General features: G+C 44.9%; 1 pseudogene; it reads right to left on the bottom strand.

The window, feature by feature from the left end:
• Positions 1–779: 779 nt before the first annotated feature.
• Positions 780–22,551, bottom strand: LOC117042266 (annotated as a pseudogene).
• Between the last annotated feature and the right edge of the window lie 1,581 nt (positions 22,552–24,132).

Here is a 24,132-nt window from a genome sequence, read left to right as displayed (position 1 = left end):
CTGGAAAGGCTAATGTTTGATGTTTGATGCAACCGGTTTGGGAAAATTACTGAGCAGACCCTTAGACTTGATTTTATCGGAACTATGTGAAGATGGCGGCTGCTAGCAGTGAAAAGACTTTTGGACTGATTCGGCAGAAACACCAGCATGTGAGGAGATACTGCAAACTCATGGAAGGGAATCATGGACATAAAATCCACACAGAAACACATCATTGTTTGTTTTAACTCGCTTGTGGAAACAACTCAGAGGCTGCGAAAGAATGAAAGATAACAACAGAAAGAAATAGAGGAAACACCGAAATGATTATGAAATGCAGTAGAACTATGATGATGATCAGAGCCCTCCAAACTTGAAGCATGGGAACTCTCCCAAAAATTATAATTTGGCAGAATATTTGGATTATTGATATATATATGTATAATTTGGAATATTTAATGTGATTGGATTGGATAGTGAAAGTGGAAAATTTAATAAAAATGATATATATATATATATATATATATATAATATATATATATATGAATTTTAAAAGCTCAAAGCTGGAAGAATGGAGAAGTACCATCGAAAGTACAATGGCAAGAAAAACTGATGAACTATGCAGAACTAGCAAAGTTAACGGACAAATTGTACATACGACAGCGATAATTACCCCCAGATTAACCTTGTTTAATTGCACAATTGGTCCGGTGTCCTGGGAAAACAGCCAAACGCCATGGCGATCACACTGGAAGTCTTCTCCAAAGTCTTTTTAAATAGGGTTTCTCCCCTGTATGAGTTCTTTGATGGGAAGTGAGACTGTCTTTTCGACTGAAGCTCTTTCCACACTGCAAGCATTGATAGGGTTTCTCTCCTGTATGAATTCTTTGATGGGAAGTGAGATGAGCACTTTGACTAAAGCACTTTCTGCATTCAAAGCACTGATAGGGTTTCTCCCCCTTATGAATTCTTTGATGGGAAGTGAGAGAGGAGCCAATTCTGAAGCTCTTTCCACATTCGAAGCACTGATAGGGTTTCTCCCCCGTATGAATTCTTTGATGGGAAGTGAGATTCTTCTTCTGAATGAAGCTCTTTCCACACTGCAAGCACTGAAAAGGTTTCTCTCCTGTATGAATTCTTTGATGGGAAGTGAGACTCACCATCTTACTGAAGCTCTTTCTACATTCCAGGCAGTGATAGGGTTTCTGCCCTCTATGAAATCTTTGATGGGAAGTGAGACTGTCCTTCCGCCTGAAGCTCTTCCCACATTCGAAGCACTGATAGAGTTTCTCCCCTGTATGAATTATTTGATGGGAAGTCAGATGTGCACTTTGACTAAAGTACTTTCCACATTCTAAGCATTGATAGGGTTTCTCCCCTGTATGAGTTCTTTGATGGGAAGTGAGACTGTCTTTTCGACTGAAGCTCTTTCCACACTGCAAGCATTGATAGGGTTTCTCTCCTGTATGAATTCTTTGATGGCAAATGAGAGTCGTGCTATGACTGAAGCTCTTTCCACATTCAAAGCACTGATAGGGTTTCTCCCCTGTATGAGTTCTTTCATGGGATGTGAGACTGTACTTTCGACTGAAGCTCTTCCCACATTCCAGGCACTGATAGGGTTTCTCCCCTGTATGAACCCTTTGATGGGAAGTGAGGTTGGACCTTTCACTGAAGCTCTTTCCACATTCTCTGCACTGATACAATTTCTCCCTACTCCTTGTTCTTTGTGTGAAGTGATGCTATCTCTCTGAACGAAGCTCTTTCTTTGATGGGAGGTGGACTGGGAGGAATGACCGATGTTCTCTCCACACTCTGAATATTTATTTGACTTCTCCGCTATGTGGATTCTGTTGTGGTCCCCCTTGTTGTTCCCTTCCAGTTCATCACTATCTGCAATGAAGAGAAAAGCTAATTAGAGCCACAGGAAGAAATGGGAGCCCTAGATTTTTTAACAATGTTAATGAATGCTTATGAAAGAGGAAGAACCAAAAATTGTTAGATGTTGGGCCTTTCTAGTTTTCACTGCCTTTGTTGGCTGGTATTTACTGACATATTGCTTGGCTTTTATCTGGAATGGATTTTGTTCTTGCTCAATCCTGGAATCCACTCCATCTCTGAGGTCAGTCATCTCTGGTCAATCAAATGCAAACAGAAGCAAAAACAACAAACCTGACAGAAGCTACCTCAATGTCCCTAAAAACTCTGAAGTCAACAATAAAGAAGGCCTGAGCGGTATAGACAAATCTGGTCATTGTTGAAAAAGGCATGACTAAATAAAGAACATTCACAGAGGAAACAGTTGATTTCCTTCCATTCATGGTTCATGGTGGGGATGTGAGAATCCCAGATGCTACTGGTCTCCATCCAAATAGTTGAAGTTCATAATAATAATGAAATCATAAAATACAATAATTCATCAAACATTAAAAGCTTCCCTAAACAGGGCTGCCTTAAGATGTCTTTTAAAAGTCTGGTAGTTGTTGTTCTCCTTGACATCTGGTGGAAGGGCATTCCACAGGGTGGGTGCCACTACCGAGAAGGCCCTCTGCCTAGTTCCCTGTAGCATGGCTTCTCACAATGAGAGAACCACCAGAAGGCCCTCGGCGCTGGACCATCAAATAGAGGTATGTATGGAATTTCAAAACTAATCTTATGATCCAATGGGGAGTTTTACCAAGAGGGTCCATCATCACACGATTCTCCTCCTTGACTTCCTTATGCTGAGGTCTCTGGTCAGGATCCAGCAAAGTCCACGTCTCATCTGTGAAACAAACAGCAACATCTTCACCTGCACACTCCCCATCAGCTGTTGCCTCAATCTGGTTGGTCTAAATCAGGGGTCTGCAACCTTTAAGACAAAAAGAGCCACTTGGACCCGTTTCTGAAGAAAAAAAAAAACTGGGAGCCGCAAAACCACTGCGACATTTAAAACAAATATAACACTGCATTTTATTTTTAAAATCCGATTTAAATTTAAAAAATCTGATTTAAATAAAAAAATCTGATTTAAATAAAAAAATCCATTTTTTTTTTTATTTTTAAATCATTCATTTTTATCCAACCTGGGGACCACTACCAGGTCACAGCCTGATCCAATGTGGGTTGCAACAGCATACAAATTTGATTTGATTTGTTGTTGTTGTTTTAAAAAATGAGTCCTCAACTGCACACTTGTGTTAAATGTTTGTCCCATGTCTAATTGAAGACTGCTGGCTTTTACAATAATCTTAGTGTCTTTTACCCTTAATATTCCAGACCAGAGGCTATGCTCACCTCTTCCAACCTCCTCTCTTGCTAAATAAAGCACAGAATTGCACCAGAGAAGCCTGTGATGTTTGTGCTGGCTTGCATACAGGTGGCTGTAGTAGTTCATAGTGGCTGTAGTAGTTCATAGTGTTCAAACCAGTTTCTTTTTTTTTCTTCAGAAACGGGTCCAAGTGGCTCTTTTTGTCTTAAAGGTTGCAGACCCCTGATCTAGATCAAGGGAAGTAATAGTACCACTATATTCTGCTCTGGTCAGACCTCACCTGGAATACTGTGTCCAGTTCTGGGCACCACAGTTCAAGAAGGATACTGACAAGCTGGAATGTGTCCAGAAGAGGGCAACCAAAATGGTCAAAGGCCTGGAAACGATGCCTTATGAGGAACGGCTTAGGGAGCTGGGTATGTTTAGCCTGGAGAAGCGAAGGTTAAGGGGTGATATGAAAGCCATGTTCAAATATAGAGTGATGTCATATGAGGAGGGAGACAGGTTGTTTTCTGCTGCTCCAGAGAAGCGGACATGGGGCAATGGATTCAAACTACAAGAAAGAAGATTCCACCTAACCATTAGGAAGAACTTCCTGACAGTAAGAGCTGTTTGACAGTGGAATTTGCCGCTAAGGTGTGTGGTGGAGTCTCCTTCTTTGGAGGTCTTTAAGCGGAGGCTTGACAGCCATCTGTCAGGAATGCTTTGGTGGTGTTTCCTGCTGCTGGCAGGGGTTGGACTGGATGGCCCTTGGGGTCTCTTCCAACTCTAGGATTCTATATTTGTATCATTTCTTAGTCCTATGATCCTTTTTCTTAAAAGCAAATAAAAGTTATACAAAAGGAAAAGGCAACACACGGATGTCCCATCTGCGTTCAATCTGCACAGCAGGATCAGGTTACTTTCTAAAGTCCAGTGCTGCGCGATGGATCAGTGAGTTGTCTGACACTGGTAGGGCATTCAGATCACAGCACTGGTTTTAGACCTTTTGGGCTGCCAATACATCGCGGTGGCCGGGGAGTTTTGCTCTATTCCTAGCTCAAATTCCCTGCAGATGTCAAAGGGGCAGGCAGGCAGGTAGGTGGAGCCTGAAAAGGTGCTCCCCTTCTCCATATCCATCTTCCTGCCTGCCCCCCCACCCCCAAACTGAGCAAGCCCCAATACCTCTCCAGTTCCATCCATCATTGTCCCCATCTCCACTCCCCTGGAACTCACCAGATCTCTTGGAGTTCCCTGGGAGGCAACGCTCAGAGGTTGTGGGAAGGGATGCAGGAGACAACCTGACCAGGTCAACCATCCATCTTCCCCCTTCCATCCAGTCTAGCTTGGCAGGATCCGTCTCTTTCATCCTTCCTGAGGTGTCAAGGAGCCAAAACAAGCTGCAGGGTCCTGGGAAGAAGCAAAGGGAGCCTCAGAGGCCCTGCAGGGATTCTCCTGCCCTAGATATTCTCCTGCCCCTGGAGAAGCACAAATGGGGCAGCCCCTTCCCAACAGAAGCCCCATTTATTTATTTTAATCAGTATTTTTTAATTACTTTTCAATTACTAAAATCCGAAATAAACCACATTTTATCAATCTCAAATTACAATTACAATTAAAATAAATTATGAAGTCAATTATACATGTTGTGTGGCCTTCCGCGTGCTAGCGTTCAAGGCGAGATAATTTTGTTTCATCCTGCCATCAAAGTCTTAATTTATCCAATTACATTCAGTCTTGATCTTAATCCCTTATCAGCAGCTGCAGTGTTTTTGACTTCCATTTGTACTTACACATTTAATAATTTTATTTCTGCAAGAGGACTTCTGTACCCCATATATTTCCTGTATGTGATCTATACTTTATCCATGTTGATTCTTCATTCTTCCAACAATAGAGAGGCTCTCCTTAGCTTGAGTAGGAAGGCAATTGCGAACGAGTTGCAAGTGGTTGAAGCTCTTGTAATGTGGTCTAGTGCTGTAGAGATAAAAGTGGTTAGACCCCCACTGGGCCTTCCTCCCCCCAGAGAGGGGGTGGCTCTTAAGAGTTACAGGGTTGCTTGGGGAAGCTTTTCATCTCCAAAGAGAGTTCAGTAACCTGCTGGTGGTGGGAGGAGGGGGGCTTCTCTGCCCATAAATTCAACTCAAGGTGGAATATCTGGTGGGCTGCATCTGGAGGACAAAAGGCTAGGTTTTGCTTTCATAATCACTTATGCTCAGGGCCTTCCCAAGAGTCATGACCCGAGAGTGGCAGACAGATAACCATCTCAATCATAATGCCTACTTGCCCCATAGTGGGATGAAACCCAGACAAGACCAAGGGTGTGTGGTTGACGTGACTCAGGGACACAGGAACTGTCTATGCTTTCAGACACACCCCTTGATATACTCCTTCCCCAATCACTGTTTATAAACCTCCAGGGACAGAGTTGCTTTCCTTGGAGGTTTTCCAAATGGAGGCTGGAAGGCCAAATGTCAGGGATTCTTTAGCTGAGATCCCTGCATTGCAGGGGGTGGGAATAGATGTCCCTCGGGGTCCAACCTCACAGTTGCTTACTATTATTATTTTAAACATATTTTTCTTTTCAAAAGATCAGTTTTATTATTGAACAACACTAAGTAGTAGTAGTAGTATAATAATAATAATATACACTATATCATGATCAGAGTTAACAATTCCATCTATAGTTATCTAATGTCTAGGTGTACCCAAAAACATATATGTTGATTCTTCACCTACTATATTGGGTAACTCTTTATGATAATTTATAATGGCCCTCCAGCCGATCCCACCTCAAGCCTCCAATGTCCCCATTCAATGCTCTGGACACTGCCCTGCGGATTCAGACTTGGGGGTTCCTGAGCGAGGGGCCCTTTTCCTCTGCTCCCCCCTCTCTCAGCCGCTCCAGAGGGATTTCCAGTCAGCCTCACAGACCCAGGGAGTCCCCTTGTTCTCACTTTTTGGGGGGGGTCTTCTTTCCCTCAAATCTCTTCCCCCACCCCACCCTGGACTGGAAGAAGCCCCCGCTTCCGCCTGCCTCCCCACAGCTTCTCCTGTTAAACTCCCGCCTGACTCCTCTCCCAGCAGAGAGGCTCCTTCCTCTGGCCAGAGAGATTCTCCTCCAAGGTCCCCCCTCAGACCATCCCTCTCCCAACCCCCCTTTCTCTCTCCCTCAGAAAGGCTCCTTTCATCATTTTCCTGCCAAAAGTGCTGGCTCCGCCTCCTGCTGGCTAGGCAGCCAATCAGAGCGAGGCTCATTCGGCAGCTCTTTTATATCTATGTATCACCTACGTCAATTACCTATCTATCTATTTCAAATAACTGTGCCGGGTGCCAGGGGCCCGTGAGGAGCCCCCAGCGGACTTTGACTCTGTTTTAGGAAAATCTTTGGGCTCACCTGGATTACCAAAGAAAGACACCAGCCAGGAATGGAGCAGCAAAACAGCAGCCAGTAGGTCTGCTCTTTATTATAAAGGACTGTTGCAACAAGACTTTCACCCACCACATGGGAGAAGCATCCTTCCCTTGGCCTCCACCTCACACCCATCAAGTAAAACAAAAGAATTCCTTACAAGTTCCTGCTTTCTCCGGCAAAGCTAATCAAACCTCTTTGCCCCCCTCCCAGTTCCTCATCCATTCCCGGAGGGTCTGCCAGTCTCCATGGGAGGACTGCCTGTCTGACACCCATTTGCCAGGATTACTTCTAGTGCAAGAGGCTGCTGTGGACCCGATCCCAGTTTCAGGGATTATGGCTGCCACATCCCAGACTCCCCCCTTGGTAGCCACTCCTTTCCTGGACAGAACAAAGTTGGAATGGGGACAAAGGAAGTGGTCCCGTTTTGCTGCTGCAGATGCAGACGCGCTTTGCTTCTCCCTGTGCTCCCCCCCCCCGTGTGAAAATGACCCCCTCTGGCTGCAGCCTCTGTTCACAAATGTGACTTATCCATCCATGAAGGGGGTTTCTTTGCCTGCCCAGTTTTCCTTGACCCAAAGCCCCCTCCCCCAAAAGGAAGGCAGCATCTGGATCCAAAGGAAGAACATGCATGATCTCTGAACAGGGACCCCCAGGCACCCCTGGGACCCCCTTCTCCCCATGGCACCCTCAGGGGGAAGAGAGAGGACACTCACCAGATTCCTGGAGGAGCACCAAGGAAGTTTTTGCAAAGGAGAAAGAAGAAAGCAGCCTCCTCTCCTCTCGCAGGAAGGGATGTGGGAGGGAGGGAGGGAATTTAGCCATGGAGGACCTTGCCCCTCCCCCTTCACTTCCTCTCCTCTCTAGGAATCCAGCTCTGCTCCTTTTAACCCTTGGCAAGCTGAAGGCACGGAGCCCACCCCTTCCTCTGCCTGCCTGCAGTTTTCCTCCTTCTGCGCCTGCGCTAAGGGGCTCCATCTGCAACAAGGAACCCACTTTGATGCAGACCAACCGCAAGGGAGACAGGTTCCCCATTAGTATTCTGCAATGCATGTTTGGATCTCTGCTTTGAACGTTCCCTAGGAAGAGAAGGCACCAGGGATGAACAGGAATCAGAGATCCGAGGAGAGATCCAGGCTGCAAGATCCCAGAGCGCATTTTCATGAACACAAGGAGAATCCTAGCAGCAAACAGGAAGATCCCGCAGTTCAGGATACAGTGTGGTGTAGTGGTTAAGAGCGGTAGACTCGTAATCTGGGGAACCGGGTTCGTGTCTCTGCTCCTCCACATGCAGCTGCTGGGTGACCTTGGGCCAGTCACACTTCTTTGAAGTCTCTCAGCCCCACTCACCTCACAGAGTGTTTGTTGTGGGGGAGGAAGGGAAAGGAGAATGTTAGCCGCTTTGAGACTCCTTCGGGTAGTGAAAAGCGGGATATCTAATCCAAACTCTTCTTCTTCTTCTTCTTCCAAGTTAGGCGTCTGTAGCTCAAGAGTCTTCCCCTCCAGAGCAGGAGAAAACAAGCTCCCCCCGTCTTCCATGTGGCAGTCCTTCTTAAAATATACACCACTGATATATTTTTAAAAAAGCCTCCAAGTGATTTATGACAATATCACGACAATAAAACAATCAAATAGAACGCTGAAAGCAACACAAAAGTTGGTGAGCAGCAGGTCCACTTGCCAAAAAGCTCTTGTGACAAAATTCCCAAAGGCTTAGGGTAGCTTGAGAGAAGTAGCCTCTTTAGAGATAGGACAAATTTCCATTTCTTGTTGATCAAAACCCACAGTCTCTCTGCTATCTTTTTTCCAGAAGGTGTTACAAGTACCTGGCAGTATGGTAAGGATTTTATTACAGTCAGACAAAAAGGATTTGTTCTCTGTTAGTAGTACAAGACACCCAATGACTGACAATCCCTCATTTGTCCCCGAATGTTGAGAGTCTCTTGACAGAAGAACAGAGAAAGCCAGAAGACAAAAGTCAGAAATTGATGTGCATTATAATGAGTGAAATAAGTATTAAATCCCTTTACAACCAGCCAGATTCGATCCTCTGTCAACCAACCAGATGTCAGGCTATCTGGTACAGAAGCACCTGCTGTGAGGGAGAGGTCTTACCTGTAATCCCAGCTCATTACAGTACCTGTATAAAAGACACCTGTCGACAGAAGCAATCAATCCAGCAGATTTCCAAACTAGCCACCATGACCAAGACCAAAGAGCTGTCCAAGGATGTCAGGGACAAGATTGTAGACCTGCACAAGGTTGGACTGGGCTACAAGAATATGTTTCTTGTTCCTGCCTCTTCTTTTGTCCCTTTACTCCTCCCCCTCCCTCCTCCTCCTGCTTGTCATGTTCCCTCTAATTCTCCAAAGTCTTTTTTATTATTAATTTTTCATTAATAATTCTCCAATTGATATAATACCAAACATTATAATACAAACAATAAAATAATGTTCTGGCTGGCCAGGATAATTTTTTGTTTGTTTGTTTGTTTGTTTCTTGTTCCTGCCTTTCTTTCTCTGATTTATTCCCAATATCATACCAATTTTTTATATATATATATATATATATATATATATATATTATATAGTTTTTTTATTAAAGAAACAAATACAAAATCTATACAAATTATCAGCAGTACAGTCAATTACATTTCCCCCTCCCCCCTCCCTCCCCTCCCCCCTCCCAGACATACCCCAGCTCCCTTAAGTGTTGTATTAATTCATATTGTTTCTGCATGTTGTACAGTTGTAAATATTACTTTCGTATTGTTCTTGAAGCGACTAGCATGAGTTTGGTCAAACTGCGGGAGGCAGTGAAAGATAGGTGTGCCGGGCGTGCTCTGGTCCACGGGGTCACGAAGAGTCGGACATGACTGAACGACTGAACAAAATTGTTCCAAATCATTTTTGTGCTAATAAAATTGTGTACGTTTATTCAAATCCTGCCAATGATTCCAAGTCTCTTTGGGTTCCCCCCCCCCAAATAGATTGTAAGCCAGTGTGCTGTAGTGGTTAAGAGCGGTAGACTCATAATCTGGTGAACTGGGTTCGCATCTCCACTCCTCCACATGCAGCTGCTGGGTGACCTTGGGCTAGTCACACTTCTCTGAAGTCTCTCAGCCCCACTCACCTCACAGAGTGTTTGTTGTGGGGGACGGAACGGATGTAGCAGAGCGAGGAAAGTCCTTTCAAAGTCCGAATTCAAATCTTTGTTGAAAAACAGGAATGCTCCCACTCATGGCGTTGGCATTGGAGTTTCCAATTCGTACAATGCTAAACACCCAGCGCCAATGCATTCCACTGTAGCAAGCAGCAGATATTGGACAACCTGTGGGTGAAGGCACATCCGCCCCATCCCCGCGGGGTTCAACAGGGATAATTACCCCCAGATTCACCTTGTTCAATTGCATGACTGGGGTCCGGTGTCCTGGGAAAGCAGCCAAACGCAATAGGCCATCACACCGGAAGTCTTCTCCAAAGTCTATTTTATATTTTCTCTCTGATAGTAAGAGCTGACAGTGAAAAGGAACTCTCGCAGAAGGGGATGGACCTTCATTGGGGGTTTTAAGAACAAGTTGGATGGCAATCTGTCATGGATGCTTGAAATGAGATATGTGCAGGGGGTTGGACTAGATTCTGAATCTATAATTCTATAATACACCCTGCTGTGAGATCCTCAATTGACTTTTTAACAAGTGAAATTTTATACACATTCCATGTGCTGATATGCTTTCAACCCTGTATGAATTATTTGGTGGGCCATGACTGAATCTTTTCCCACATTCCAAGCACTAAGACGTTTTCTCTCTTGTATGAATTCTTTGATGGGAAGTGAGACTATCATTCCGACTGAAGCTCTTTCCACATTCCAAGCACTGATAGGGTTTCTCCCCTGTATGAATTCTTTGATGGGAAGCAAAAGTCGTACTTTGACTGAAGCTCTTTCCACATTCAAAGCAGTGATATGGTTTCCCCCCTGTATGAATTCTTTGATGGCAAGTGAGAATATTCTTCCGACTGAAGCTTTTTCCACATTCCAAGCACTGATAGGGTTTCTCCCCTGTATGAATTCTTTGATGGGAATTGAGACTGTGCCTGAGACTAAAGCTCTTTCCACATTCCAGGCATCGATATGGTTTCTCCCCTGTATGAATTCTTTGATGGGAAGTGAGATCAGCACTCAGACGAAAGCTCTTTCCACATTTCAAGCAGTGATAAGGTTTCTACCCTGTATGAATTCTTTGATGAGAAGTGAGATAGGCATTATGACTGAAGCTTTTTCCACATTCTAAGCACTGATAGGGCTTCTCCCCGTATGAATTCTTCGATGGGAAGTCAGATGGTGGCTGTGACTGAAGCTTTTTCCACATTCCAAGCACTGATAGGGTTTCTCTCCTGTATGAATTCTTTGATGGGAAGTGAGCTTGGTCCCCTCCCGGAAGCTCTTCCCGCATTCAAAGCACTGATAGGGTTTCTCCCCGGTATGAATTCTTTTATGATAAGTGAGAGAGCAGCTCTGACTAAAGCTCTTTCCACATTCCAAGCACTGATAGGGTTTCTCTCCTGTATGAATTCTTTGATGGGAAGTGAGCTTGGTCCAATCCCGGAAGCTCCTCCCGCATTCAAAGCACTGATAGGGTTTCTCCCCAGTATGAATTCTTTTATGATAACTGAGAGAGCAGCTCTGACTGAAGCTCTTTCCACATTCCAAGCACTGATAGGGTTTCTCTCCTGTATGAATTCTTTGATGGGAAGTGAGCTCCCCTCCTGGAAGCTCTTTCCACATTCCAAGCACTGATAGGGTTTCTCCCCTGTATGAGTTCTTTCATGGGAAGTGAGAGAGCAGCTCTGACTGAAGCTCTTTCCACATTGCAAGCACTGATAGGGTTTCTCCCCTGTATGAATTCTTTGATGGGAAGTGAGACTGTGCCTGAGACTGAAGCTCTTCCCACATTCCAGGCATTGATAGGGTTTCTCGCCTGTATGAATTCTTTGATGGGAAGTGAGCTTGGTCCCCTCCCAGAAGCTCTTTCCACATTCGAAGCACTGATAGGGTTTCTCTCCCGTATGAATTCTTTGATGGGAAGTGAGAGTCTTCTTCTGAATGAAGCTCTTTCCACACTGCAAGCACTGAAAAGGTTTCTCTCCTGTATGAATTCTTTGATGGGAAGTGAGACTCACCATCTTACTGAAGCTCTTTCCACATTCAAAGCACTGATATGGTTTCTCTCCCGTATGAATTCTTTGATGGGAAGTGAGATTCTTCTTCTGAATGAAGCTCTTTCCACACTGCAAGCACTGAAAAGGTTTCTCTCCTGTATGAATTCTTTGATGGGAAGTGAGACTCACCATTTTACTGAAGCTCTTTCCACATTCCAGGCAGTGATAGGGTTTCTGCCCTCTATGAAATCTTTGATGGGAAGTGAGACTGTCCTTCCGCCTGAAGCTCTTCCCACATTCGAAGCACTGATACAGTTTCTCCCCTGTATGAATTCTTTGATGGGAAGTCAGGTGTGCACTTTGACTAAAGTACTTTCCACATTCTAAGCATTGATAGGGTTTCTCCCCTGTATGAGTTCTTTGATGGGAAGTGAGACTGTCTTTTCGACTGAAGCTCTTTCCACACTGCAAGCATTGATAGGGTTTCTCTCTTGTATGAATTCTTTGATGGCAAGTCAGATTCTGGCGGTGACTGAAGCTCTTTCCACATTCAAAGCACTGATAGGGTTTCTCCCCTGTATGAGTTCTTTCATGGGATGTGAGACTGTCCTTTCGACTGAAGCTCTTCCCACATTCCAGGCACTGATAGGGTTTCTCCCCTGTATGTACTCTTCTATGCAAAGCGAGATCGCCTTTCTCACGAAAGCTCTTCCCACATTCCAAGCACTGATAGGGTTTCTCCCCTGTATGAATTCTTCGATGGTAAGTGAGAGTCGTGCTGTGACTGAAGCTCTTTCCACATTCTAAGCACTGATAGGGTTTTCCCCTGTATGAATTCTTTGATGGCAAGTGAGAGTTGTGCTGTGACTGAAGCTCTTCCCACATTCCAAGCACTGATAGGGTTTCTCCCCTGTATGAACCCTTTGATGGGAAGTGAGCTTGGACCTTTCACTGAAGCTCTTTCCACATTCTCTGCACTGATACAATTTCTGCCTACTCTTTGTTCTTTTGTGTGAAGTGATGCTATCTCTCTGAACGAAGCTCTTTCTTTGATGGGAGGTGGACTGGGAGGAATGACCGATGTTTTCTCCACACTCTGAATATTTATTTGACTTCTCCGCTATGTGGATTCTGTTGTGGTCCCCCTTTTTGTTCCCTTCCAGTTCATCACCATCTGCAATGAAGAGAGAAGCTAATTAGAGCCTCAGGAAGAAATGGGAGCTCTAAATTTTTTAACAATGTTAATGAATGCTTGTGAAAGAGGAAGAACCAAAAATTGTTAGATGTTGGGCCTTTCTATAGTTTTCACTGCCTTTGTTGGCTGGTATTTACTGACATATTGCTTGGCTTTCATCTGGAATGGATTTTGTTTTGGCTCTATCCTGGAATCCACGCCATCTCCGAAGTCAGTAATCTCTTTGGTCAATCAAATGCAAACAGAAGCAAAAACAACAAACCTGTCGTTTGTTTGTTTCTGGCTGTTTGTTTCTGCCTGTGTGTGATTAAGTTGGTTTGTGATTAAGAGTAGCTGTGGGCGGAGCTAGTCAGTGCCTGGAGGGCAGCAGTTGAGCAGGGAGCACAAGGGCTTCCGCCTCTGGGAATTGTGGGACTATCCAGGCTTGTGTGTGTGTTTGTTTCTGGCTGTTTGTTTCTGGCTGTGTGTGATTAAGTTGGTTTGTGATTAAGACTAGCTGTGGGCGGAGCTAGTCAGTGCCTGGAGGGCAGCAGTTGAGGAGGGAGCACAAGGTGACCTGAGCTTCAGGGACACTCTGTAGGTTTTGTGGGTTTGTCTTTTTGGGGCTGTGTGTGATTAAGTTTGTGTGCTTAATTGTTCCTTATTTGTTTGTGTGCTTGTTTTCTAGGGCTTCCGCCTCTGGGAATTGTGGGACTATCCAGGCTTGTGTGTGTGTTTGTTTCTGGCTGTTTGTTTCTGGCTGTGTGTGATTAAGTTGGTTTGTGATTAAGACTAGCTGTGGGCGGAGCTAGTCAGTGCCTGGAGGGCAGCGGCGCGCGCCTATTGGCGCGCGCAGTTTGACCCATCCTTTAGATAAAGGGTAACTGGTCTCAAGCGTTTATTGGGGCAGTCCTAGGTTTCCTTTTTGTCCTGACTTCAAGCTGTTCAGGATGGAGGGTGAGGGGACAACCGTAGTCACCTGCAATTCCTGCACAATGTTTGTCTTCTTGCCAAAGGATGTAGGCAGCTACACCTGCAGCAATTGCAAGTTGGTTGCCCTACTAGAAGACAAGGTCCAGCAACTTGAGGCCCGTATATCTACACTTCAGAAAATTAAGGAACTGGAGCTTTTCATGGATACAGCAGAACACACTGTCTGCACCAAGGGGGAGTCAGGGCACACCCCTGAGGAGGAGGACAGTTCCCCAACACAGGAGCCAGATGTATGGAGGAACGTGACTCAAAGAAGTAGAAAGCCCAGGGATCGCTCTGAGTGTTTGGAGCTACGCAATCGTTTTGATGTGCTCTCCCTTGGCATGGAGGATGAAGAACAGACTTCATTTGAGGACCTCTCCCTCATCACAGTTGATGAGGAATATGAAGATGAGCAGCACAGTCAGTCCTCCGGGATTGTGCAAAAGACTTTGGAAGGGAAGACTGCACATGGAAGAATCCCAACCAAGCCTAAGAGGAGGCGTGTAGTGGTGATAGGAGATTCCTTACTGAGGGGTACAGAAGCGGTGATCTGTGGGCCTGACAAGATGTCTCGAGAGGTGTGCTGTCTCCCCGGGGCCAAGATCCAAGATGTAACAGAGCAGCTGCAAGGAATCATAAAACCCACTGACAAATACCCCTTCCTTTTGGTCCATGTGGGAACCAATGACACTGCAAGCCACAGCCTCCAGAAGATCAAAAGTGATTATGAGGCTCTGGGCAGGAAGTTGAAGCAATTAAACGCACAAATCGTCATCTCATCTGTCCTCCCAGTTGAACGGCGTGGCCCAGGGAGAGAGAGGAAAATAGGGGAAGTGAACACCTGGCTTCACAAATGGTGCCAGCAGGAACGGTTTGGATTCTTAGATCACGGTCTGAAGTTTCTTGAAGATGGACTTCTGGCAAGAGATGGGCTGCACCTCACAAAGGTTCGGAGGAATGTTTTCGCCAACAATCTCAAAAACCTCATCAGGAGGGCTTTAAACTGACTTATGTGGGGGAGGGAGATAGTGGTCCTGAAGGTAGGAGTCTATCAAGTGCTGAAGATGATCATCCAAATGTCAAGAACCAAATGGAGCAAACAGCATGCAGACCTAGTAGTGGGAAGGAAAAATCCTTAAATAAGAGACTAGGGGGAATGATCAATGGTCTTCAATGTCTGTATACTAATGCACAGAGCATGGAAAATAAACAAGATGAACTTGAGCTCTTGGTACACCAAACTAAATATGACATAATAGGCATCACTGAAACCTGGTGGGATGAGTCTCATGATTGGAATGTAGTAATAGAGGGATACAATCTATTTCAGAGAAATAGACCAAACAGGAAAGGAGGAGGGGTGGCATTATATGTCAGGGATGTGTATACCTGTGAAGAGATCCAGGATTTAAAACTTCAAAACCAAACTGAGAGTATCTGGGTCAAAATTAAGGGAGAGAAAAATACCAGTGATCTCATTGTGGGAGTTTACTACAGATCGCCAAGCCAAACTGAGGACACAGATGATGCTTTCCTGGAACAGATGACCAAGTATTCAAAAGGAAGTGAGATAGTAGTAATGGGGGATTTCAACTATCCTGATATTTGTTGGATGTCAAACTCAGCCAAGAGCACAAGGTCGAACAGATTCCTCACTGGCCTTGCAGACAATTTCATTGTCCAGAAAGTGGGAGAAGCAACAAGAGGATCAGCCATTTTAGATCTGGTCTTAACCAATAGTGATGACTTGGTAAGTGGGGTAGAAGTGGCAGGATCATTAGGTGGGAGTGATCATGCTCTTCTGGAGTTTATTATACAGCGGAAAGGAGCAACCAAGCATACTAAGACAAATTCTAGACTTTAAGAAAGCTGACTTCAGAAAATTTAGGGAAATGCTGGGAGTGATCCCATGGTCAGTAATACTAAAAGGGAAGGGAGTTCATGATGGATGGGAGTTTGTTAAAAGGGAGATATTAAAAGCACAACTTCAAGCAGTACCAATGAGACGAAAACATGGAAGGTGCCTAAAGAAGCCAGGGTGGCTATCTAAAGAACTTTTAACTGATTTTAGATTTAAAAGGGATATGTACAAAAAATGGAAAAAGGGGGAAGTCACCAGAGAGGAATTCAAACAAATAGCCAGCAAGTGTAGAGACAAAGTCAGAAAAGCTAAAGCACAGAATGAACTCAGGCTTGCTAGAGAGGTTAAAAGCAATAAAAAGGGCTTTTATGGGTATGTCCGTAGCAAAAGGAAGAACAATGAAACAGTGGGGTCACTTAGAGGAGAAGATGGTGAAATGCGAACAGGAGACAGAGAAGAAGAAGAAGAAGAAGAAGAAGAAGAAGAAGAAGAAGAAGAAGAAGAAGAGAAGAAGAAGAAGAGTTTGGATTTGATATCCCGCTTTATCACTACCCGAAGGAGTCTCAAAGCGGCTAACATTCTCCTTTCCCTTCCTCCCCCACAACAAACACTCTGTGAGGTGAGTGGGGCTGAGAGACTTCAGAGAAGTGTGACTAGCCCAAGGTCACCCAGCAGCTGCATGTGGAGGAGCGGAGACGCGAACCCGGTTCCCCAGATTATGAGTCTACCACTCTTAACCAGAACTCCTCAATGCCTTCTTTGCCTCAGTCTTCTCAAAAAAAGAAAACAATGCCCAACCTGAAGAATATGGGGCAGATGATTCAGCAGGGGAAACACAGCCCGGAATAAGTAAGGAGGTAATACAAGAATACTTGGCTAGTTTAGATGTATTCAAGTCTCCAGGGCCAGATGAACTACATCCAAGAGTATTAAAAGAACTAGCAGAGGTGATTTCAGAACCACTGGCAGTAATCTTTGAGAATTCCTGGAGAACTGGGGAAGTACCGGCAGACTGGAGGAGGGCAAATGTTGTCCCTATTTTCAAAAAGGGGGAAAGAGAAGACCCAAACAATTACTGCCCAGTCAGCCTGACATCAATACCAGGAAAGATTCTAGAGCAGATCATTAAGCAAACGGTCTGTGAGCACTAAAAGTCAGCATGGGTTTCTGAAAAATAAGTCATGTCAGACCAATCTGATCTCATTTTTTGACAGAATTACAAGCCTGGTAGATGAAGGGAATGCTGTGGATGTAGCCTATCTTGACTTCAGCAAGGCCTTTGACAAGGTGCCCCATGATATTCTCGTAAAGAAGCTGGTAAAATGCGGACTAGACAATGCTACCATTCAGTGGATTTGTAACTGGCTGACTGACCGAACCCAAAGGGTACTCATTAATGGCTCCTCTTCATCCTGGAGAGAAGTGACTAGTGGGGTGCCACAGGGTTCTGTCTTGGGCCCAGTCTTATTCAACATCTTCATCAATGACTTGGATGATGGGCTTGAGGGTATCCTGATCAAGTTTGCAGATGACACCAAATTAGGAGGGGTGGCTAATACCCCAGAGGACAGGATCACACTTCAAAATGACCTTAACAGACTAGAGAACTGGGCCAAAGCAAACAAGATGAATTTTAACAAGGAGAAATGTAAAGTACTACACTTGGGCAAAAAAAATGAAAGGCACAAATACAGGATGGGTGACCCCTGGCTTGAGAGCAGTACATGTGAAAAGGATCTAGGAGTCTTGGTAGACCATAAACGTGACATGAGTCAACAGTGTGATGCAGCAGCTAAAAAAGCCAATGCAATTCTGGGCTGCATCAATAGGAGTATAGCATCTAGATCAAGGGAAGTAATAGTACCACTATATTCTGCTCTGGTCAGACCTCACCTGGAATACTGTGTACAGTTCTGGGCACCACAGTTCAAGAAGGATACTGACAAGCTGGAACGTGTCCAGAGGAGGGCAACCAAAATGGTCAAAGGCCTGGAAACGATGCCTTATGAGGAATGGGTTAGGGAGCTGGGTATGTTTAGCCTGGAGAAGAGAAGGTTAAGGGGTGATCTGATAGCCATGTTCAAATATATAAAAGGATGTCATATAGAGGAGGGCAAAAGGTTGTTTTCTGCTGCTCCAGAGAAGCGGACACGGGGCAATGGATTCAAACTACAAGAAAGAAGATTCCACCTAAACATTAGGAAGAACTTCCTGACAGTAAGAGCTGTTCGACAGTGGAATTTGCTGCCAAGGAGTGTGGTGGAGTCTCCTTCTTTGGAGGTCTTTAAGCAGAGGCTTGACAGCCATCTGTCAGGCATGCTTTGATGGTGTTTCCTGCTTGGCAGGGGGTTGGACTGGATGGCCCTTGTGGTCTCTTCCAACTCTATGATTCTATGATTCTTCTATGATTCTTCTATGATTCTGACAGAAGCTACATCAATGTCCCTAAAAACTCTGAAGCCAACAATAAAGAAGGCCTGAGCGGTATAGACAAATCTGGTCATTGTTTAAAAAGGCATGACTAAATAAAGAACATTCACAGAGGAAACAGTTGATTTCCTTCCATTCATGGTTCATGGTGGGGATGTGAGAATCCTAGATGCTGCTGGTCTCCAGCCAAATAGTTGAAGTTAATAATAATAATAATAATAATATCGTAAAATACAATAATTCATCAAACATTAAAAGCTTCCCTAAACAGGGCTGCCTTACGATGTCTTTTAAAAGTCTGGTAGTTGTTGTTCTCTTTGACATCTGATGGGAGGGCATTCCACAGGGTGGGTGCCACTACCGAGAAGGCCCTCTGCCTAGTTCCCTGTAGCATGGCTTCTCACAATGAGAGAACCGCCAGAAGGCCCTCGGCCCAAATACCAAACTTATAAACTTACAAACCCAGCCTCTCTCGTGGCATAGAGACTCGTTTATGCGTATTCTGGAGTTCTTTATACCACTTTGTATCGCTATCTCAGGGTTCCGGTAGCGGAGTACAGCATTCTCATATAATGGCTAGCATTTCCTTTCTCTTTGATCACAGTTCCATTAGCTCCAATGAGTCAGCAAACTCAAATTACCACGCCAACCAGAGTCATTTGAAAAGAAACTTTTAGTGAAAGGAGTGATGCAAAACAGCACCCCTTCCAAAGAAAGCCTTGGATATTAGGCACAAAATACAGTTATGTTTGGGATAACACCCCTTAACTTATTATTTTCTCCTTCAGCCAAAATTAAATGCCACTTTCTGTTTCCCACCTCCAATCGCCAGGAGAGCGCTACGATACAGAGGGAACACCCTCCCCTGTCCTTTAATCCTCCAGCAGAGACTGTTTTTTAGTCTACGCTTCTCTCCCTGTACACTTCCACGGCAACAGAGGGGTTTTACCGTCTTTGGCTTGTCTTACTTCGGCTGGAATTCTCACGCTGGTTGCAGCCAACTGCGCGCTTTCTCGTCGGGTGGAGGAAGAGCTGCTCTTGGCGTCCCAGGTCCCGTCCCTCTCGACCTCCAAGTCTTGATTTCGGGGACCCTACCGACGCCGTGGCTCTTCCCTTTCAGGTCCTGGATGCCCTCCAAGACCCCTCTAGGGGTCGTGATGCCTTGCGAACCCCTTTTTTCCACCGACAACGAGTGCGCGTCTGGAGAGCCCCAGCGACGCGCGGCCGGTTGCGAGTCGCGGGAAACCGGAAGTCAGTGTAGACTTTTTAAAATTTTAAGCACCTAAGACTGTTGCGAGACTGTGGAGCTGGAACTGCATGGGACTTTTGTTTTAAAGGAACTTGCTGGGTCTGCTCTGCTCTTGTTCTCTGATTCTGCTTTGTGGCCACCTGGTGTTTACTGTTAGGACTGTTTTGAGTTCTGAGTCTGGCTCACTGTGACTCATTGTGACTGAGGTGACCTTGAGTTTCCAGCAACAGAGTGTTTGGGAAATGCAAGAGATAACTCCAACTACAAGGGCAAGAGTAAAAAAAGAGGAGCTTAAGGAAGAAGTTAAGAGAAAAGCCTCTGTTACAAAAAAGTTTTGAAGAGCAAATGCTTGCTGCTATTGAAAAAAGTCAATGTTCAATGTGCAAGCTCTTTCAGAGGAAAATACAAAGCGAATTAAAGATACACAAAGTGACATTAAAGAAAACATCAGAGGAAACTACAAAGTGAATCAAAGAGTCACAGCTAGATTGGGACAATTCGATTCGAGCGTCGGAAGACGGTGAAGGAAAAAAAAAAAGGCAGCAATTGATAGGATTGGGAAAGAGGTTAAAGTCCTTAAAAAAGAATCAGAGGAATTTAAAGAAAAAATTAAGACTGAATGGAAATAAAATTGAAAGTGTTGATCCTGAAAAAATTCAGAGGCTTGAATCTCAACAAAGAGACGTGCAAGAATCCCTTGCTTTTCTGCAATTGAAGGAGAGAGAGACGAACCTAAGGTTGAGGAATCTTCCGAGTTGGAGCAAGAAAGTCTGAAAGATTACATAATTAAGGAATTTTCCACATTCTGGGAGCTGGAAGAAAGTGAGTTAGCAGCATTTATAGTGAAGGCCATATAGATCTGGAGCCAAAGGAAAGAATTCAGACAGTCAATGACTGTATGGTAGTGTTCCAGAACAGATTCAGAGAGACCAGATTCTTGGACCTTCATTATAAGAATAACCTGGTGGTTCAACAGAAATCTGTCATCATATACAAGGACATCCCACATTACTTTTGAACAGGAGATTTGATTACAACGATTATTGACTGAACTATGAGCAAGAAAGATCCCTTCAGCTGGGAATTTCTGAAGGCCTAACTTTTAAGTACAAAGAAAGAAGAGTGAGAATAAGATCATTTGAAGACAAGAAGAATTTTTTGGATAAACACGCAGCAGATTTCATAGGTTCATCATTGGATCCTGCAAGATTATATCAGTACCAGCTGGACCAGGGGGTTCAGGCCCAGGAGAAGAGAAGAAGAAGAAGAGCTAGAAGGAGTGACGGGAGGAACTGCAAAGTAAGATGACGTTGAAAGTGTTGACATGAAATGTTCACCGTCTGAACCAGAGGCCGAAGAGACACAGAGTATACCACGCATTAGAAAAGAAGAATTTGGACCTAATTTGTCTATAGGAGACCACGTAGTCCGGCACCACAGAAGGATTCTACAGAATAAAAAGTTAGGCTAATAATTTATTTCATCGGACAAAGTCAAGAAGAGAGTTGTGATTTATGCTAAGGAGAAATATAATCAAAGACGAAGAAGGGAGATATATGCAGTTGAGATCAAGGTACAAGGCGACAAATACTTGATTCTGAGACTTTATGCACCAAATGATGGAAAGTCAATATTCTAAAAAGATCCATGACATGCTTTTGGACTATTTGGACTATAATTTGGTTTGCCTAGGAGTAAGAGCTGACAGTAAGAGCTGTTCGACAGTGGAATTGCTGCCAAGGAGTGTGGTGGAGTCTCCTTCTTTGGAGGTCTTTAAGCAGAGGCTTGACAGCCATCTGTCAGGAATGCTTTGATGGTGTTTCTGCTTGGCAGGGGGTTGGACTGGATGGCCCTTGGGGTCTCTTCCAACTCTATGATTCTATGATTCTATATTTGTATCATTTCTTAGTCCTATGATCCTTTTCTTAAAAGCAAAAAAGTTATACAAAAGGAAAAGGCAACACACAGATGCCCCATCTGCGTTCAATCTGCACAGCAGGATCAGGTTACTTTCTAAAGTCCAGTGCTGTGCGATGGATCAGTGAGTTTGTGGGAATGTTTAGGAGTGTGGATGAGTATATATGATTTATATATCTCAATCCCAGCTTGTGTGAGCAAGCTCCAAATTTAGCAGAGTCACATTCCCTTTTAAAACACAGCAGAAAACGTTTGCATAGGCTTGCTTAAGCCAGCTATGTTGTTCTTCAGTTGTTCAGTCGTGTCCGACTCTTCGTGATCCCATGGACCAGAGCACGCCAGGCACGCCTATCCTTCACTGCTTCCCTCTTATATATATTCCTGGTATATTCCCCTTCTTCCCTCTTAAAAGTAAAGATACAATACAACACTGATTATTAGATAAAATAGAGTTTACTTACATACATCCATGAGTCACAGTACAGGCAAAAAGAGGCAGACAAACTTAGATAAATGTATTTACATGCAGTGAAGCTGCTTCCATAAGGGAACAGGCTTCACCTCTGCTTCTCTCAGCTGCAAGCAGAGAGAGAGCATCCTGCTAGTTCAAACGACGAGGCAAAATGGGCAGTCTTCTTTGGGATCTTCCTCCCAGGTAAGACCACACCTACTTCTGGTTCCTGCAACTCAGTCCAGGTAAACAGGAAGTTAAGCCTGGAGGACTGAGTTACCTTCATGTCCTCTCTAGCAGTGTTGGGTTTGGCTGCTCTGTGTTTACATCCCACAGAGTTGTCTGACACTGGTAGGGCATTCAGATCACAGCACTGGTTTTAGACCTTTTGAGCTGCCAATACATCGCGGTGGCCAGGGAGTTTTCCTGTATTCCTAGCTCAAATTCCCTGCAGATGTCAAGGGGGCAGGCAGGCAGGTAGGTGGAGCCTGAAAAGGTGCTCCCCCTCTCCATCTCCATCTGCCTGCCTGCCTCCCCCCACCCCCAAACTGCGCAAGCCCCAATACATCTCCAGGTCCATCCATCATTGTCCCCATCTCCACTCCCCTGGAACTCACCAGATCTCTTGGAGGTCCCTGGGAGGGAACGCTCAGAGGTTGTGGGAAGGGATGCAGGAGACAACCTGACCAGGTGAACCATCCATCTTCCCCTTCCATCCAGTCTAGCTTGGCAGGATCCATCTCTTTCATCCTTCCTGAGGAGTCAAGGAGCCAAAACAAGCTGCAGGGTCCTGAAATAAGAAGCAAAGGGAGCCTCAGAGGCCCTGCAGGGATTCTCCTGCCCCTGGAGAAGCACAAATGGGGCAGCCCCTTCCCAACAGAAGCCCCATTTATTTTTTTAATCAGTATTTTTTAATTACTTTTCAATTACTAAAATCCAAAATAAACCACATTTTATCAATCTCAAATTACAATTACAATTAAAATAAATTATGAAGTCAATTATACATGTTGTGTGGCCTTCCGCGTTCTAGCTTTCACGGTGAGATAATTTTGTTTCATCCTGCCATCAAAGTCTTAATTTATCCAATTACATTCAGTCTTGATCTTAATCTCTTATCAGCAGCTGCAGAGTTTTTGACTTCCATTTGTACTTACACATTTAATAAATTTTATTTCTGCAAGAGGACTTCTGTACCCCATATATTTCCTGTATGTGATCTATACTTTATCCATGTTGATTCTTAATTCTTCCAACAATAGAGAGGCTCTCCTTAGCTTGAGTAGGAAGGCAATTGCGAACGAGTTGCAAGTGGTTGAAGCTGTTGCAATGTGGTCTAGTGCTGTAGAGATAAAAGTGGTTAGACCCCCACTTGGCCTTCCTCCCCCTGGAGAGGGGGTGGCTCTTAAGAGTTACAGGGTTGCTAGGGGAAGCTTTTCATCTCCAAAGAGAGTTCAGTAACCTGCTGGTGGTGGGAGGAGGGTGGCTTCTCTGCCCATAAATTCAACTCAAGGTGGAATATCTGGTGGGCTGCATCTGGAGGACAAAAGGCTAGGTTTTGCTTTCATAATCACTTATGCTCAGGGCCTTCCCAAGGAGTCATGACCCGAGAGTGGCAGACAGATAACCATCTCAATCATAATGCCTACTTGCCCCATAGTGGGATGAAGCCCAGACAAGACCAAGGGTGTGTGGTTGACGTGACTCAGGGACACAGGAACTGTCTACACACCCCTTGATATACTCCTTCCCCGACTTCCGGCGGCGACGCCATCGCGGGTGGTCGTGGGCTGCTTCGGCTCCGAGGCGCCCAGTCCACCCCGGGGGTTTGGAGCCCCGCTACCACAAAGCGGGGCTCCGGTGGGGTGCGGGAAGAGCGTCCCGCACCCTGGGCTCCCCGGCTGTGCCCGTTGTGGCTCCGAACCCTTCCCTCGCTCCCCCTGTAAAGGGGGAGTGGGGGTGAAGGGACGACGGAGCCGGGCTATAGGGGACATGCCCCAACCGGGATGTAAATGCGGCGACAAAGCCTGTGATGAGCGTCTAAGTTCTACCTGTCTTTAGCGATCTGAAAGAACCCGGTGGTTGTGAGTATTTGACTGACTTTTCTATTTTTGGAACGATCCGGGGGGAAGAAGAAAGGGAGCCTGCCTCCCTCCCTTCGGGAGAGAAGAAATTAACCAGTTTAAGTGACTGCTTGCTACAATAATGGATAAAATGTGCTTGGAATTTGAAATTGAGGACTGCTGAGTTTTCCCTTTGGGGATTAAGTGGGGAGAAAATATCTCCTTTTAAA

Source organism: Lacerta agilis, chromosome 2 (assembly GCF_009819535.1).
Source record: "Lacerta agilis isolate rLacAgi1 chromosome 2, rLacAgi1.pri, whole genome shotgun sequence".
NCBI classification, from domain to species: domain Eukaryota; kingdom Metazoa; phylum Chordata; class Lepidosauria; order Squamata; family Lacertidae; genus Lacerta; species Lacerta agilis.
The sequence above is the reverse complement of the archived record's forward strand: the minus strand, read 5'-3'. Positions and strand labels throughout refer to the sequence as shown.